Source organism: Astatotilapia calliptera, chromosome 7 (assembly GCF_964374335.1).
Source record: "Astatotilapia calliptera chromosome 7, fAstCal68.1, whole genome shotgun sequence".
Lineage (NCBI taxonomy): Eukaryota > Metazoa > Chordata > Actinopteri > Cichliformes > Cichlidae > Astatotilapia > Astatotilapia calliptera.
Genome location: NC_137428.1, coordinates 48967384 through 48983754, shown reverse-complemented (window position 1 = coordinate 48983754; position 16371 = coordinate 48967384). Strand labels below are relative to the sequence as shown.

At 39.9% G+C, this 16371-nt stretch overlaps 1 long non-coding RNA gene across 1 annotated transcript; it reads right to left on the bottom strand.

The window, feature by feature from the left end:
• Nucleotides 1–7152: 7152 nt before the first annotated feature.
• On the bottom strand, nt 7153–10039 carry LOC113027440 (uncharacterized). Its single transcript, XR_003273054.2, has 3 exons — nt 9392–10039; nt 8941–8997; nt 7153–8803 (listed from the first exon to the last, which is right to left on the bottom strand). It is a non-coding gene; the product is annotated as an uncharacterized LOC113027440 (long non-coding RNA).
• Between the last annotated feature and the right edge of the window lie 6332 nt (nt 10040–16371).

The window sequence follows — 16371 nt, the reverse complement described above, 5'->3', positions numbered from 1 at the left end:
GTTTGGCTTTTGGCTAAATTAAGCATAGCCTCGGTAGCCCACTGTAATGCATGCATGTGATTCATCTTTAGAACAAGGATCTTTGTTTCAGAGAGAAAGTTAAATATTAAATATTAAAATGCTTTGTATTTGAATATTTGTTATTATTATTCTATTATAGGTTAAAGGCCATCTCACCTTGCAGGCACCATCAACAACCCCATTTTTAACACCTCACCAACTCCATACTGACCTGCTACATTTCCCATGGCTTTTCAAACTTTTATAATACAAAAGACCAAACAGCTGTTATTGCAATCTCCTCATCAACATATGTTACAGAGGTGATGCAATAGTTGACAGGGGAGGATGTTTTTGATGTCAAACCTTTAGAGACAATATTGTTTTAACACCTATTACCCATACTGGCCCACAGCTTTCATCTGAGGTCCATTCTGACATCCTGTACGGACCTTACCACCTGTTTCCACTGACACCTTTCACATGCACTAGCAATAGTGCCTTGTGTAGAGAGGGCAGAAAGGTACATAGTATCTACTATTCTAGTGGCCAACAACATGCTAAAGGACATATTATAGCTTTACAGCTCACACACAGATTCTTCTCAAGATCCACTTATAATTTTCATACTGTCACAATATTTATAAATGGATGGAACTCTTAATGTGTATGTAGCTTTTATTGTTGCTAATTATGATGGTTCAGTGACTAATATCACATTTACCGTACTGCATTTTATTCATTATTTTAGAGGCACCATCACTCCAGCTCTAGCCACTGTGCCTGAATGATCTTTTCTATGTCTTACCCTCCATTTACTGATATATTTTCCTTTATTTTATTTAATACGTGTTTTCAAAAATCTGAACAATACTGCAGTTGTCTAAGGATTAGGTTAGCAATTGTGGAAGTAATGGTCTTGTATTTATATTCTGAAATCCCATGTGGGCTTACTGATGACGTGGATCTCATGTCCTACATTACAATGACACTCCTGAACCTTTAATATGATACTAACAATCATTTGAGAAAAAAACTGAATAATTTAGCTGAATGCTGGTCTGCTTTATTACCATGCAAATGACAATCACTAGACGAAACAGTGAGCCCTTGAGATTAAAACAATTACTGTTATTGTAAGAGACAGCTACAAATGAAATTGCCAGGCCTGCAGCTTTGAATTGGTGACAGAGAAAGAGGTTAGGAAAGTCAAGCTGCTGAACCATCTCCATCAGGTTAAGTGCTTGAACTCCTGACAGACTGGTTGCAAATGAGGTCTTTTAGCTCCCATGAGCTGTGATGTGACAAGCTGTCTCTCAGCAGACTATAACTGGCCTACACTGCTGCATGATGATCTGCTGATCAGGAAGTCAGCATATGCTGAGCTTTAAGCAACAGCTCCCCCTTTGAGCATGGTGAGTTCCAAAATTTGTGTCATATAGAAGAGGAAAAAATAAGGCCAATTAGCGTTACATTGAACTCCACAGTCCAGATGTGTCCTGAGGCAAAATTTGGAGTCTCTCCACTTTCTTCTCTCCTTCCAGAAACAAAGCAGACATCCATAGAGAACTGAATTCATACATCTTTATGCTGACTACAATGGGTTAGACAGGAGGCTGAGTCTGGAAGCAGACTCTGAGTCTGCAGTCTTTGGCTGTTTGGGGATTATTATTTTTTTTTATTGTTGTTGTCTTCAGATTCTTATGAGTTTTCTCTTTCTGAGATGGTCCTTATGCTCAGTCTGCCTTCATTTCTCCTCTTATTCCTTATAAATCTTTCTGTCTGTCTCAGGGTATGTTTCAAGCATAATTCTATTACACAGGTCTGTCAGTGTGTCTGAGTTATTTCGCTTTTAATAAAAGTAAGAATTGTCCTCAGTAAAATAAATCAAATTGTCTGTCACAGATGTCTATTTCATAAATACACTAATGGTGTAAAGTGCAAACTTTTATTTATTGTATGAATAATAAGCTTCTGATTCTGTAATAACAGCCATATAAACAGTGAGTATGCTGTTCACCTCAATTTTATTTATATAACACAATTTCACAACAACTTCCAAGAACCTGGTGACGGAAGGTCTCGTCTTTAACAGAAAGAAACGTGACGAATCAGGATCAGGTTGGTGCTTCTGATTGGAGGTAAAGGGAAAGTAAAGAGAGAAAAGGAGAGCACAAAGACAATCAACAACAAATTGAGTCAAATGCTAAACTGTGAAAGAGAGAGACAGACATTAATGACAATTGCATGTTAAGTAAACAGAAGCGAGTGGAAGAGAAATATTCATTCCATCGTGTTTTGGGGTAACCTGATCCAGCCCTGCTTATAAACATTTTCAAAAAGGAAAGTCTGAAGCCTCATTTTTAAAGTAGAGACGGTGTCTGTTTCCCAAACCCATGCTGGTGGTTTTACAGAAGAGGAGCTTAATATCCAAAGGCTCTGCCTCCCATTCTACTTTTGGAGACTCTAGGAAGCACCAGTAAGCAGCAGTTTGAGAGTGAAGTGTGTTTTTGGCATAATAACAGGGAGCCAAAGAAGAGAAGTACTCTCACTGCTGCATTTTGTAGCAAATGAAGGCTTTTCAGGGAGCTTTGAGGAGAGCCTGGTGATAGGGCATTACAAAAGCCCAACACAGAGTAACAAATGCACGAACTAGCTTTTCAGTGTTACTCTGAGATGGTTTTAATTTTAAGCAATATTCCTCAAATAACAGAAACGAGCCTGAGCCTGGTTCTGCCAGAGGTTTCTTCCTGATAAAAGGGAGTTTTTCCTTCCCACTGTCACCAAAGTGCTTGCTCATAGTGGATCATCTGACTTTTCTGTTTTCTCTCTCTCTTTATTGTAGGGTCTTACCTTACAATATGTACCTTGAGGCAACTGTTGATTTGGCGCTATATGAATAAAATGGAATTGAATAGTTCTGTCTCTGTGCTGTTACGAACTCCAAATGTTGACTGAAACTCTTCAGATGATGAAATGTTGGACATTGGTCTATAATTAGCTAAGACAGTTGGGTAAAGTAAGGGCTTTGTGTAATGGTTTGAATACAGCAGCCTTAAAAGCCTGTTGTTCGTAGCCTACTAATAATGATGAGCTGATAATAATTAAAATCAAAGGTAGGATTTTTTTTAAACAGCCCTGTATGGATTGTGTCTAATGGAGATATCTAATGGAGACATCTATGGTTTGGATAAAACAAATGCTGACGTTAGCTCAGAGACATCAACAGGAGTGAAACAGTCGAAGTATCATCAGTTACTACATTTACTGTCATGAGGAAGGCTCATGTATTGGGTGTGTTTTTGTCATTGTTAAAGTATTTGCTTTTGTAAAACAGCATAAAATGAACCTTGTGTTAGGAGAAAAAGTCAGTTTAACATTGTTTAACATTTAACAAGTTATTACAGTCATGTTAGCTAATTTATACTATTGTTGGCAGTATTAACCATTTTTAAACAAAATTTTAAAAGAGTTAGTTTAAGCTTCAAGAAAACTAACTGATAACAAGATTTTGTGGTGCCTTGATACCTTTTACCCTTTTCATTACCCTAATTTTACTTTTATCTCAACCAATATAAAGAAGGTTAACAGCATTTGGTACTCACTGACTACTATAGCCTATGTTACTCTTTTATGCTGGAAGTGGGAGGTGGTGCATCTCTCTCTTTCTTTCAGCTGCAGCTGTGTGTAGTAGTGTCTGCTTAACAGTATATGCAGTACATCTGAGGCTAAGGCATGATAGTGTGGAGATCGTTTTCTTGGCCCACTTATTGTCAGTCATTCTTTGTTTAAAGACTCTAATGAATAATTGAAGTCTGATAACGCAGCATGTCAGAAAAACAGAAGTTGTCTGAAATATGAGCCTAATAGTGAGCTCAGTGGACTTCAGTGGTCTCTGCCGTTTAAATAAAATAGAACTTCTCTGGCAACAGGAAATGTATAGCAGGAATACATAGCTGACAATTATCTGATGTCATCCGATCATGTCAGCAGAATCTCAAAGGAATTAATGAAAAATCTTGAAAAATCCAAATCATAAAGCGCTGTGGCTGTTTGAGAGCAAAGGGAGACCCTGCCCATTATTAGCACTGCACTGGATCTCACTGATGCTGCAGATGAAAGCTCATCCTTGAAGAGACTCAGCAGGTTACAGCAGGGGCTTCATTTGCTATTCTGCAAGGCTCACAAACCAGCGTTCACTTACGAGAATTTGATTAATTACCTCTGAAAGAGCATCTCTGATTATTCTTTTGTTTGGCTACTGATTTTGGCTAATTTCTGTTACCCCAAGCTGACTTGTAACAAGATGCAGTATAATCAGTTATACACCTGGGTCAGCGATTAATTCGAGTTTTGCAGATCATAATCTACAAGGTCTTTTAGCTGGTTACAACAACAGAATTTACAAATAATGCAAAACATGATGTGCTATAACTGATAAATTGTGATATTTGTAAGGCTTGTTAGACATAAATCTGAATACAGTCAGCCAGAATACGATAACTTTTAAAGTCTAAAGGCGTTTAGACTATAAAGGTAATGTGTGTCAGACATTTCTGACAGTGCATGTATGAGGTTTGAGGTATTGACACAGTGGGCTTACACTAACAAATATTCAAAGGCTACGTTCACGCTGCGGGTGAAAGCGCATCGAATCAGATTTATTTGACCCTATGCGACCCATATCCGATCGTAGTATGACAGTGTGAACGGCACAAATCCGATATTTTCAAATCCGATCTGGGTCACTTTCGTATGTGGCACTGAATCCGATACATATCCGATATTTTAGAAAGCGACTGCTGTTTAAACGGTCATGTCGCATTAAATCCGTCTTTTACGTCACTGACACAAGACAGACGCCAATTATCAGCACCGGAGAAGACATCGCAAACGCTTCCTGGCCAATAAGTGTAGATGTTAGTGAAACTGTTGGGAAGACAACATTGGAGAAACGTGAACATTTTATTTGTACTGTATAATCTGCAGATTCTGACAGAAATCTGCAACTATCCTTTGAAGCACCGCTCCTCTAAAACAGCAATAAGGATAATTATTAGGTTATTTACATTATTATGTAAATAACAAAATAACTCAAAGCAAAAATTGGGAAACGTAAAGTCCGAAGTCTTTATATTAAGGGCCATCAGTCAAACAATATTATTTGCTCTGGGTCTGAGTTAGACTAAACCTACTGTGCCACATGACCTGTGCACCCAATAAAATGAGGACTGAAATTAAATTGTTTTGTTTTTGTGCATGGTACGGTCTCTCCACAAATATGCAACTTCTATCAACTAGTGTTTGCTAATTCTCCAAATATCACCACATAGATATTTGAAAATAGCGGTGGAGGCTGACGTCAAACACCAGCAACACAGTTTCTGCTGGTGTTCAAGGGACTATCAGCAAGTTATTAACCGATCAAGCTAGCTGTAGGTAGGTTAGCACCTGCTACCATCGGATAGTATCATACTATTTACTCATGCTTCCTGACTCCAGCCTCTCAGCAAGTACTACCTCAGTAAGGAACTGGTGGAGGTGTGTCTAAATAATTAACCAGCTCATAAATTTGTGTAAAGTGTTCATTTTCTAGCTCTTTGCTTTGAAACCAGGCCTTTGCAGCTATAACAGAGTGAAAAACCCTAATAGCATTGGCTTTTTGTATATCTTTGCAATGCACCTGCTGGTGTGCAGACATTGTAAACAGTGGAAAAGGCTGATTTGCTGCATATCTGTGTGAATTTGAGCTAATATTCACAACTTATGTATCAGCTCATGTATCTCCATCATGTTTTGAGGGATACAGTCTATCAATTTTGTGGTACTATGAAATCTGACCGATCAATATCAGTAGAAAGACAAACAAGTTCTCCACAGTAGCTCATAGCCTGTAGACAGATACTGAAAGACCTTTGTAGGATCATGTTTGATCCACATTTTTGCAGTAGCAAAATATAAACCCAAATAAAAGAATAACTCAAAGCAAGTATCTGACTGTTAACAGCACTGAGATCCACCACCACATCTACCACTTTCTCCTTCTCTTAAACATCTGTCAACCGCTTTTTCAGAGATCGCAAAGCAAGGGGAAAGGATTAACAAAAGACTTATTGTCTAGTTTTCCTTTGAGACTCAACCATGGAGGCTGCCCATTTATCTCTAGCTTGGTTTTATCAAGTCCAAAAGTCCAGCAATTACTTTTCCCCTCACCTTAGGGAGAGCAGGAAAGAGGGTTTCTGTAATCCCTGCTATTGTACAATAGGAAAGTTGTCCCTTTGTCATTTGTCCAGCTTACTTTAAAATATACTGCTCAAGTTGAAGGAGGCCACTAAGATGGATGCTTTCTGAGCTACTCAGCCTGGAGGATGTCGGTTGGTGTGTTGGTAGTATTTTGCACTAGAGAGACACAATTAATTAACTGGCAGTGTGTCAAGTCTCTAAACTGTGCAGAATTTAGCATCTGGTCGCATCAGTAGTGCTGCTGTGTTAGAGTCCAACTTTGTCATTACTGTTCATTTACTACATTCTTTCTCTGCATTAAATTACATTTCTTTGTATTAACTGGTAGAAATTGTGGCTCCAGAAGGCTCTGTTTGACTGTTCACAACTGTGTCCAAAACACAGATCATTTTGTCCCCGCTTTATTGCAGGGCTAGAAGGACAGCATGATGATGAGAGAGCAGTGGCTTTTTGAGGCAGTGCCAAGTCAGATTGAAATTCAGAAGTCAGATTCCATTAACACAATGGTGTTAATGGATTCTGACTTCCATAAAGAGCTAATGGTGGTCAGTCTCTGCTACTAATTTGCATGGAGAAGGCTGTGGCGTCAAAAACACCGCAGAGAGCCATCTGGAACTACAGCTCAATTGCAGTTGCCTGGATATGTCATTAGCAATGAGTACTGCTACTGTACCAAAGCCAATCAACATCACATAAGCGTCCCACTGTGTGGAGGTGGCTAACAGGGACTTAGGCCCAGTCTCTATCTTGGTTGTTCCATCCTGTCCCTTGTGTCTTTGTTTCTCAGTTTCTCCTATAGACTCAATTAGTTTAAAAAAAAATAGAAAGAGCTCAAATTAATGGATATTTATTGGTGCAGCGCATCGCTAGATAGAGATAGATGGATACCAAGTCCCCCGTTTTCATTACTTAGGAAATTTGTTTTCAGTGGGAGAGATATTGCATCACTTATCCAACTGAGACTTCTCCAGTCTCAGTTCATTCTTTTATGTTTTAACACAGCAACAGTCCATCAGCATATTGTATAAATCCTTTAAAACAGATGAATTACTTTTGATGTGGGACTTGCTTGTTGGGAAATGATTTCTAAAAAATGCTTAACACTGTTTACAGACGGTTTGCCTTCTACACCAAGATGAAAATGCAGAACACAAACATACTTCCCCTTCCACAAGCCGGAAATGTGCCTACTGCTTCTCTTGATCTCCTGAATCAGCTAGCAAACAAACATCCACCCAGGAACAAGCACGGCTAATGTCAGTTTGCGAGCTAAAAATCTAACATGCCACTCAGCTTACCTGAAAATGCCACATGGTATAGATGTTAAATTGCTGCATATGGTTGTTATTGTACAGCTGTGTAAAGGTACAGCTACCAACAGCGATTTGTGTAGCTGCTAGTGCTAGCTCAGCTGTCAGTGAAACTGCTTAAAGCTGTTCCGGTTTAACTGAGATCACCTGGTTTCTCCTTTTCAGTCATAAAAATATTAAGAATGCAAATATCAGCCTTTCATTACTTTTTCAAACCTAGCTTGGATGTTTTATGCCATAACATTTACATTTTTCCTGCTAGTGTGAATATGGCCGTGATGTTGGGCTGCAAAAATGTATGACTTATCAATAATAAGATGAAATATCAAACACTAACAACAATGTGTAGTCTATATATCTATACATTATACATGATATTTAAACATTTTCACATATTATTGTCATTTTTACAGAAATTCTATTTTTAAAAAACAACACCAAATATGTTCATATCTTTTTATCTGTGTTTGAAAGCATTTCATGTATTTATTGAAGCTGCAGACACTGCTGTTTAGATGATTAAAAAGACATTATAGTTGTTGTTTTTATAAACTTTTCCTTTTCCATCTTCCCTCTTAGTATCTTTATAGGCTCTGTGATTTGTTTCAGCTTTATTGCGCTTGACTCACTCTGACATTCTGATTCGACCTATTGGCACTCACAGCAGAGAGTGCTGAGTGAGTAATAAAGTGCAAGCAAAGAGCAACAAGGGAAACATATGCATCTTTTTTCAGTGCATCTTAGTTGCTACAAAGCTGCTACTGGCATCTATATATGTACAGTAATGTATGTAGACACCGATGTGTTTATTTGAACTGGTGTCTGTATGTGGGCAGGAGCCTATGCAACAACCTTTTCAATCTTTAAGTACATATTCATGGAGAAAATATGTCAGGAATTAGATTATTCAATTGCAAACACAGATTTAACTGCACTCTTTCAACGTGAGCAGATCGCAAAATAAAAAGAACAAATTATAAAGGTGCAAAATGTGACAATGTACAGAATGTTCGGTTAAAGCAGTGCAGAGCTTTGCTGCAGTCTTTTCTTTTGGCAGTGTGTGAGGCCTTATTATTGCAACAGAAGCCAGGAATCCTTAATCCACAGGGGTCTCAGTGGGAAGGAAAAGCTTCTTCAACAATCCCCGTTCTGGGAGCCTGTGGTGAAATCCAGCGATCAGTCAACCCTGAGCCTCTGAGCCTCCTGAGGGCTTGGGACTCAGGCCAGTGTTTTACAATGGCCCCTGTGCACTGAGTAAAAAGAAAGGAAGAGAAAAGCAGAGTGAGTGAGATGAAGAGACAAAGGAAGAGAAACAAAAGAGACAGAGATGCACCGATCGAGAGAGAAAGACAGCCAAGGTCTGTTGGGAAGAAACATCGTAACTCACATAAACACCTAAAAAATAGGCCCAGTGCTGCTGAATTCATAGAGCTGAGCTGCAACACTGGTGGGACACAAGAGTGGGTGTCAATTTTGCACGAAGCCTACACACATAGACATATCCTAATAGTGTCTATGGGACAGTTTTGTTTCTTTTGAGGGGGGATATTCAAAACCTCCTTTCAAACGACTTCAGCATTATTCAAGTTATCAAGATCCTTGTGACAAAGTGGGTGAGAAGACCATTTGTCTACATTCTTAGTTAACATTCTTGTTTTGATTTAACCATATTTCACATGTAATCTGCAATAGGCAAACATCTACTATCCCGGGTTTGTTTATGTTCTGCACTTTTACAGATTATATAATATAACATCTTGGTTTAAATCAATTCATGCAAGTTTGTTAAGTTAACATGTTATTTATTTCAACTGTTAATTTGTATTGTTTGAACTTACCTTTACCTACCTGTCTTCCAGAAGCAAAAGGAGGAAATGTAGTTCTACTTCCTGCTTTATACCTTCTGGGTTCATCTGAGGTCACAGGAAGAGACCAAGGGCAGGAGGGGAAGAATTCTTATAATTTAATAAAGTTGATTTTAAAGGGTTTATAAAGAAATAGATTTAATGTTGTGATATGTATTGATTACACCAGAGTTTATGTTGCCAGTCAAGAGGAGTAGTAGAGGATGAATATAATCATGTTCATCTCACCTACCTACTGAATGGAATAGTCCAGAGGAGAAAGTGTTTGATTAAGGGGACTATTTAAGCAGACGAACTCAGGTGTTTCAGGAGAAGGGTTCAGGTCAGTGTAGCTGTGTGCAGTTTGACCTTAATTTCCGTTGATTTAAGTTCAGTTATGTTTATTTGAATTGAGTTTATTATAGAGTTGAGTTTCTTATTTGTTTCTTTGTAAATATTCTTGGGCCACAGAATGGTGAATAAATCACTTGCTGGACAGCATCAGTCTCCTGCACTTCTTTGACCGCTTAAGTCGAGTCCTACCACAATCCTGCACCACCCGACAGGAGGCCATCTTGTTAATTTCAGAACAGTGATTTAGAATCGATTCATGCAGCACTCGCCATGGAGCTCACCAGAACCTCCTCACATCATTCTGCGGTGTATCATTGAAATGCAGAATCAACCGCCGTGTGTTGTTACACAGCTCATAAAATAAGAAAAACAACAGGAAATCTTCTTCAGATTGATTGCGGGTATGAAATTAACACTCGCTGTTAAATGTCACTGAAATTATGAGCTGTGATGAGATTCATTTTTTTTATCATTCTTATTAATAAAAATGGGGTTCGAAGGATATAATCAGTTGTCCTTTAGAAATGATAAGAAATCAACATCACTTAAAAACATTGCACTGGGCATGGCTGCATGCAGTTTTATGCACACGCTCATTTATTCAGCTCCCATTTAATAACCTTTGATCACAACTAACCGCGGACATCCTATTCACATGCGTGATTTCATTGTTCAAACATCCCACACTGTCTTTTTCCCAGGCACCCAGAGATTGACCCTGCATTTCTGACCACTTCATCTACAGTTTTTGTTTACAAAAACTCATCAAGTGCTTAAAGTCACTGAAAAAGACTAAAAGTTCCCACTCTGTGAATGTGGGAATTTTCCCTTGGAAGATATCCCGGTGAGTCACATAACTAATAGGAAAAACTTATGCCCCTCACAAGAATCTGTTCATTACCGTGATTGTAATTACACGATTAAGTATGTGCAGGAGTAGAGGCCTGATGGGTGGCCATCAAAGCTCATCTGATCCTCCACCAGAGGGCACTGCGAAGTGCTCTCTTGACCTCAGAGCTCTTCTTAACTCCCCAGTAGTGCAATACTTGTATCTCAGCACTCTACCTCAGAGCTGTGTGTAGAGGCACTCAGCACAGACACACACATATACAGATACACATACATACACAGAATAATTTCAAATGTTGTCCAGCAGATTTCTGTGCTGTTTGTGTAGCTTGAACATGCAGACTGTAGGATGAAACTTTTCTTCCTTTGACTCCATACGGTAAAATGCATCATTCCGTTTCACAAAGCAAAGACGCGGAAGTGCTTTGGTCTCTGCCAAAAGGAGTGTAAGAACAGAGGATGCACAAAAATCACTGAGCACACCAAAATGGATCTTTTTTTAATAATCGCCTTGTCGCACTGTGGTAAGCTTTGAGTGTATCTTTTGTGTCTGAACAAGCTCGACGCAAACACAGAAGGCATTCAAACATTTTTTAGGCTCCCAGCAGGATTCTTTAAGAGTTTTAAAAATGAATAATACCCCTTCTCCACATGGCATCCTCAGTCAGCATTACAGAATAGAAGGCAATAAAGTAATCTCCAGTGTGCACCATCAAGCTCAGGCTTCTGCTTCTGCTGCCTAATTTTTTTTTCTTTTTTTTTTTTTTAAATAAAAGCGCTGAAACATGCAGGAATGTGACAAATGACAGGGAAAAACCTGAAACCTATGACCTCCTTGCTTTAGCATGTCGGTATGCTTTTGGTCCATCTGGTCCCTTAAAGCAAGTCAGTGCAAAGTTGTTATGAGTGATCACTTTATTCCTATAAACCTATAGTATGAAGCCTTCCTATTCTCATGGGAGCACCCTGTTTGAACTCTGATGGAACCTTACTAAGATACTGTGTGTTGTGTTTTTTCCTTTAATGTGCCAGCCATCTGTGTGACACTTCCATAAATAATTTGTATTTCTGTAAACCACGCATTTGTCAGTAGGATCTATATTTTTTTTCTTAAACAATGTGAAGGCTGATTATTCAATGGTATGGCAAAGCTGTGCAGTGACCTCTAGAAAGACGAGTGTCTGAACACCCACTGCCTGACACTGAGATTGCACAATCGCAACACATTCTTGGATATAAATATTCTGTACGTTTTCAATTCAGATACTAATAAAGTTCAACTCTGAAGTGAATATTATCTCCTCGTTAGTGGGTGTAAATTAAGAGACATATGGTATGTTTTGCTTAAATACAATATACCAGAGAGGAGACTTGCAAGACTTTGGTCTACACACACACACACACACACACACACACACACACACACACACACACACACACACACACAGGATACTATAGTGGTAATGCCAAAGCCATACCAGCTTGGACGTCGGCCGAATTAACAGGAATCAGGTGTTGAGGAGCCAGGACACACCGATGCGAAGTGGGCTAAAGAAGGAGGCATAGGACTGGTGAGTGTCAGAAAAGTGTCCAGAATGAAACAACAAACATCGACGAGTACATCAGGAAGATGGCCACAACTGACCACGTGCTTAGTGAATACCTCAGGCAGCAGAAACCCAAGAAAGAAGAGGAGGAACCATTGTGGAAAGACAGGCCCCTGCATGGTATGTGCCACCAGCAGATAGAGGAAGTGGCTGATATCTAAAAATCCTACCAAGCTGGACTGAAAGAAAGCACAGAGGCACTAATCATGGCAGCACAGGAACAAGCTCTGAGCACAAGATCCATAGAGGCTGAGGTCTATCACACCAAGCAAGACCCCAGGTGCAGGCTGTGTAAGGATGCCCCTGAGACAATTCAGCACATACAGTGGCTTGCAAAAGTATTTGACCCCCTTGAACTTTTCCACATTTTGTCACATTACAGCCACAAACATGAATCACTTTGTATTGGAATTCCACGTGAAAGACCAATACAAAGTGGTGTACACGTGAGAAGTGGAACAAAAATCATACATGATTCCAAACATTTTTTACAAATAAATAACTGCAAAGTGGGGTGTGCGTAATTATTCAGCCCCCTGAGTCAATACTTTGTAGAACCACCTTTTGCTGCAATTACAGCTGCCAGTCTTTTAGGGTTTGTCTCTACCAGCTTTGCACATCTAGAGACTGAAATCTTTGCCCATTCTTCTTTACAAAAAAGTTCCAGCTCAGTAAGATTAGATGGACAGCGTCTGTGAACAGTAGTTTTCAGATCTTGCCACAGATTCTCGATTGGATTTAGATCTGGACTTTGACTGGGCCATTCTAACACATGGATATGTTTTGTTTTAAACCATTCCCTCGTTGCCCTGGCTTTATGTTTAGGGTCGTTGTCCTGCTGGAAGGTGAACCTCCGCCCCAGTCTCAAGTCTTTTGCAGACTCCAAGAGGTTTTCTTCCAAGATTGCCCTGTATTTGGCTCAACCCATCTTCCCATCAACTCTGACCAGCTTCCCTGTACCTGCTGAAGAGAAGCACCCCCAGAGCATGATGGTGCCACCACCATATTCAACAGTGGGGATGGTGTGTTCAGAGTGATGTGCTGTGTTAGTTTTCTGCCACACATAGCGTTTTGCATTTTGGCCAAAAAGTTCCATTTTGGTCTCGTCTGACCAGAGCACCTTCTTCCACATGTTTGCTGTGTCCCCCACATGGCTTGTGGCAAACTGCAAACAGGACTTCTTATGGTTTTCTGTTAACAATGGCTTTCTTCTTGCCACTCTTCCATAAAGGCCAACTTTGTGCAGTGCACGACTAATAGTTGTCCTATGGACAGATTCCCCCACCTGAGCTGTAGATCTCTGCAGGTCGTCCAGAGTCACCATGGGCCTCTTGACTGCGTTTCTGATCAGCGCTCTCCTTGTTCAGCCTGTGAGTTTAGGTGGACGGCCTTGTCTTGGTAGGTTTACAGTTGTGCCATACTCCTTCCATTTCTGAATGATCACTTGAACAGTGCTCCGTGGGATGTTCAAGGCTTGGGAAATCTTTTTGTAGCCTAAGCCTGCTTTAAATTTCTCAATAACTTTATCCCTGACCTGTCTGGTGTGTTCTTTGGACTTCATGGTGTTGTTGCTCCCAACATTCTCTTAGACAACCTCTGAGGCCGTCACAGAGCAGCTGTATTTGTACTGACATTAGATTACACACAGGTGCACTCTATTTAGTCATTAGCACTCATCAGGCAATGTCTATGGGCACTCAGACCAAAGGGGGCTGAATAATTACGCACACCCCACTTTGCAGTTATTTATTTGTAAAAAATGTTTGGAATCATGTATGATTTTCATTCCACTTCTCACGTGTACACCACTTTGTGTTGGTCTTTCACGTGGAATTCCAATAAATTGATTCATGTTTGTGGCTGTAATGTGACAAAATGTGGAAAAGTTCAAGGGGGCCAAATACTTTTGCAAGCCACTGTAACAGCAAGGTGCAAGATGCTAGCAGGCAGGGCATACATGGAACGCCATAACCAAGTGGCCGGCATAGTATTCAGGAACATCTGTTCCGAGTATGGCCTGGAAGTCCTATGGTCAAAATAGGACAAGAATAACTGAGCTAAGATCCTGTGGGACTTCCAGATAAAGACGGACAAACTGGTGATGGCTAACCAACCAGAATATAGTAGTGCTGGACAAGGAGAGGACGATGGCCATAGTGATAGATATAGCTATTGTGAGTGATAGCAGCATCAGCAAGAAGGAACACGAGAAGCTCAAGAAAGACCACTGGCTGAGAGAAGAACTCAAAGAGAAGGCAACAGTGGTCCCAGTGATAATCTGAGCACTAGGTGCAATGACCCCTAGGCTAGGCGAGTGGCTCAATCAGATCCCAGTAACAACATCCAAGATCTCTGTCCAGAAGAGCGCAGTCCTAGGAACAACAAAGATACTGCCCACGACTCGCATGTTCCCAGGCCCGAGCTTGAAGGATAAAGACCACCTGATACGGGATACATCTTATCTTTAAGATCTTAAATCTTAGCATACAACATCGTACTTTAAGGTATTTAATCTTAAAGTACAACAGAGCACTCTCAGACTGGAGACTCTCAGACTTCCTAGATTATATGAAAATAAAATGGGCGGCAGAGCATTCAGCCTTAAGACCCCTCTTCTGTGGAACCAATTCCCTGTTTGGATACGGGAAAGAGAAATGATAAAAACAAACTTTTATTAGGCTTAAGCCTTTCTTTTTTGATAGAGCTTATAGTTAGGGCTGGATCAGGTGACCCTGAACCCTCCCTTAGTTACCCTGCAATACGCCGAGGCTGCTAGGGGCTGGAGGTTTCTTCTTGGTAAAAGGGGGTTTTTCCTTCCAGCTTTTTCTATGTTTGCTCGCTTATAGAGGGTACTCAGATTGTTAAGGTTTTCTCTGTTTATCTTACAGTATAAAACACCTTGAGGCAACTGTTATTGAGATTTACACTATATAAATGAATTGTATTGAGCTAAACTGATTTGGACTGAAACAACATTTTGTCTATTTAGTTCAAATTTAAAAAAACACAAGCGTAAATTTGAGTTTTTACCGATACTTCTTGAAAGGGTGCAATAACATCTTGGCATCGCCAATACTTCTAACAGCTAGTAACAATGGAAACAGGACTCAAGAGAGCAACGCAGACTCGGGAGGAAAAGCACAAAAAGCCAGACTTTACTTGGAAAAAAGGGTTTGTATATGGGTAATCAATCAGAGGGAGGAAAACAAGTCTGCCATAGAATGAGCAGAGGGAGGAACCAGGGAAAACAGGCAGAGTAAAAAGAAGAAAGAAAAACACTAGGAGACTAAGAAAAAAACAACAACAACAAAGGCTGTCTCAGTGCTTAAGACACTCCAGCCCATCTGGCACAGACAGAGAGGGGAAGACACAGACCAAGTACACAAAGTTGGTAACATGGTTAAATACAGGTGATGCACATTAGGAAAGGCGCAAAGATCACAATGGCGGGAAACACCTAAGGGCAGGAAGTGAAGTGTCTGAATCAAAGGAAGCTCGAAGTGTACAAGCATGGCTTAAGGAAATGAGAGCTCACATTAGTCGGCAGCCTAGTGTGACAACAGCATATGTATGTAATTAACTTTGTGAGGTAAGTTCATAGAATAATTCAATTGTGGTGGCCTAACAGTATAATTTATATATGCATTTTTCTTCTTATTAGCTACAGCATGTTTTATTATTAAGCTCCATTTAATATTGACAAAGGCAGACTTTGTTGGCTGGTCATACTAACATTGACTTTGGGGCTTTTAGAATTCCTTTTAATGTGAATTTCCTCTTCGGTGAGAGTCCACCCTTATGGCAAAATCCCCATGAAGTTTCTTTTAAGCAATTTGCATATTGCAAATTCTACTTTTGTAGAAACAAGTGTTTCATGCAGAGCTCACAGCACTTTCCCTTTTTCAGAAAAATGCCACAACGCATTATTTATTGATTTCAGGTGAGAAATCAAAGAATGTTTTCTATTACTTCAAATATAAAAGCCTCACAGTCTCATAAGCCTGGACTCTTTTCTTCTTTTCCATTTCAATCACTACCTGACTTTCTCTCTAAAGAAAACTGGCAGCTTCATATGCGTTGTCTACTTCACGCTGCACATTTTCTGCTTTAAAGCTCTGCGATATTCTGAGGCCCTTCACTCACAGCAGGGGGACTCAGTGTTAC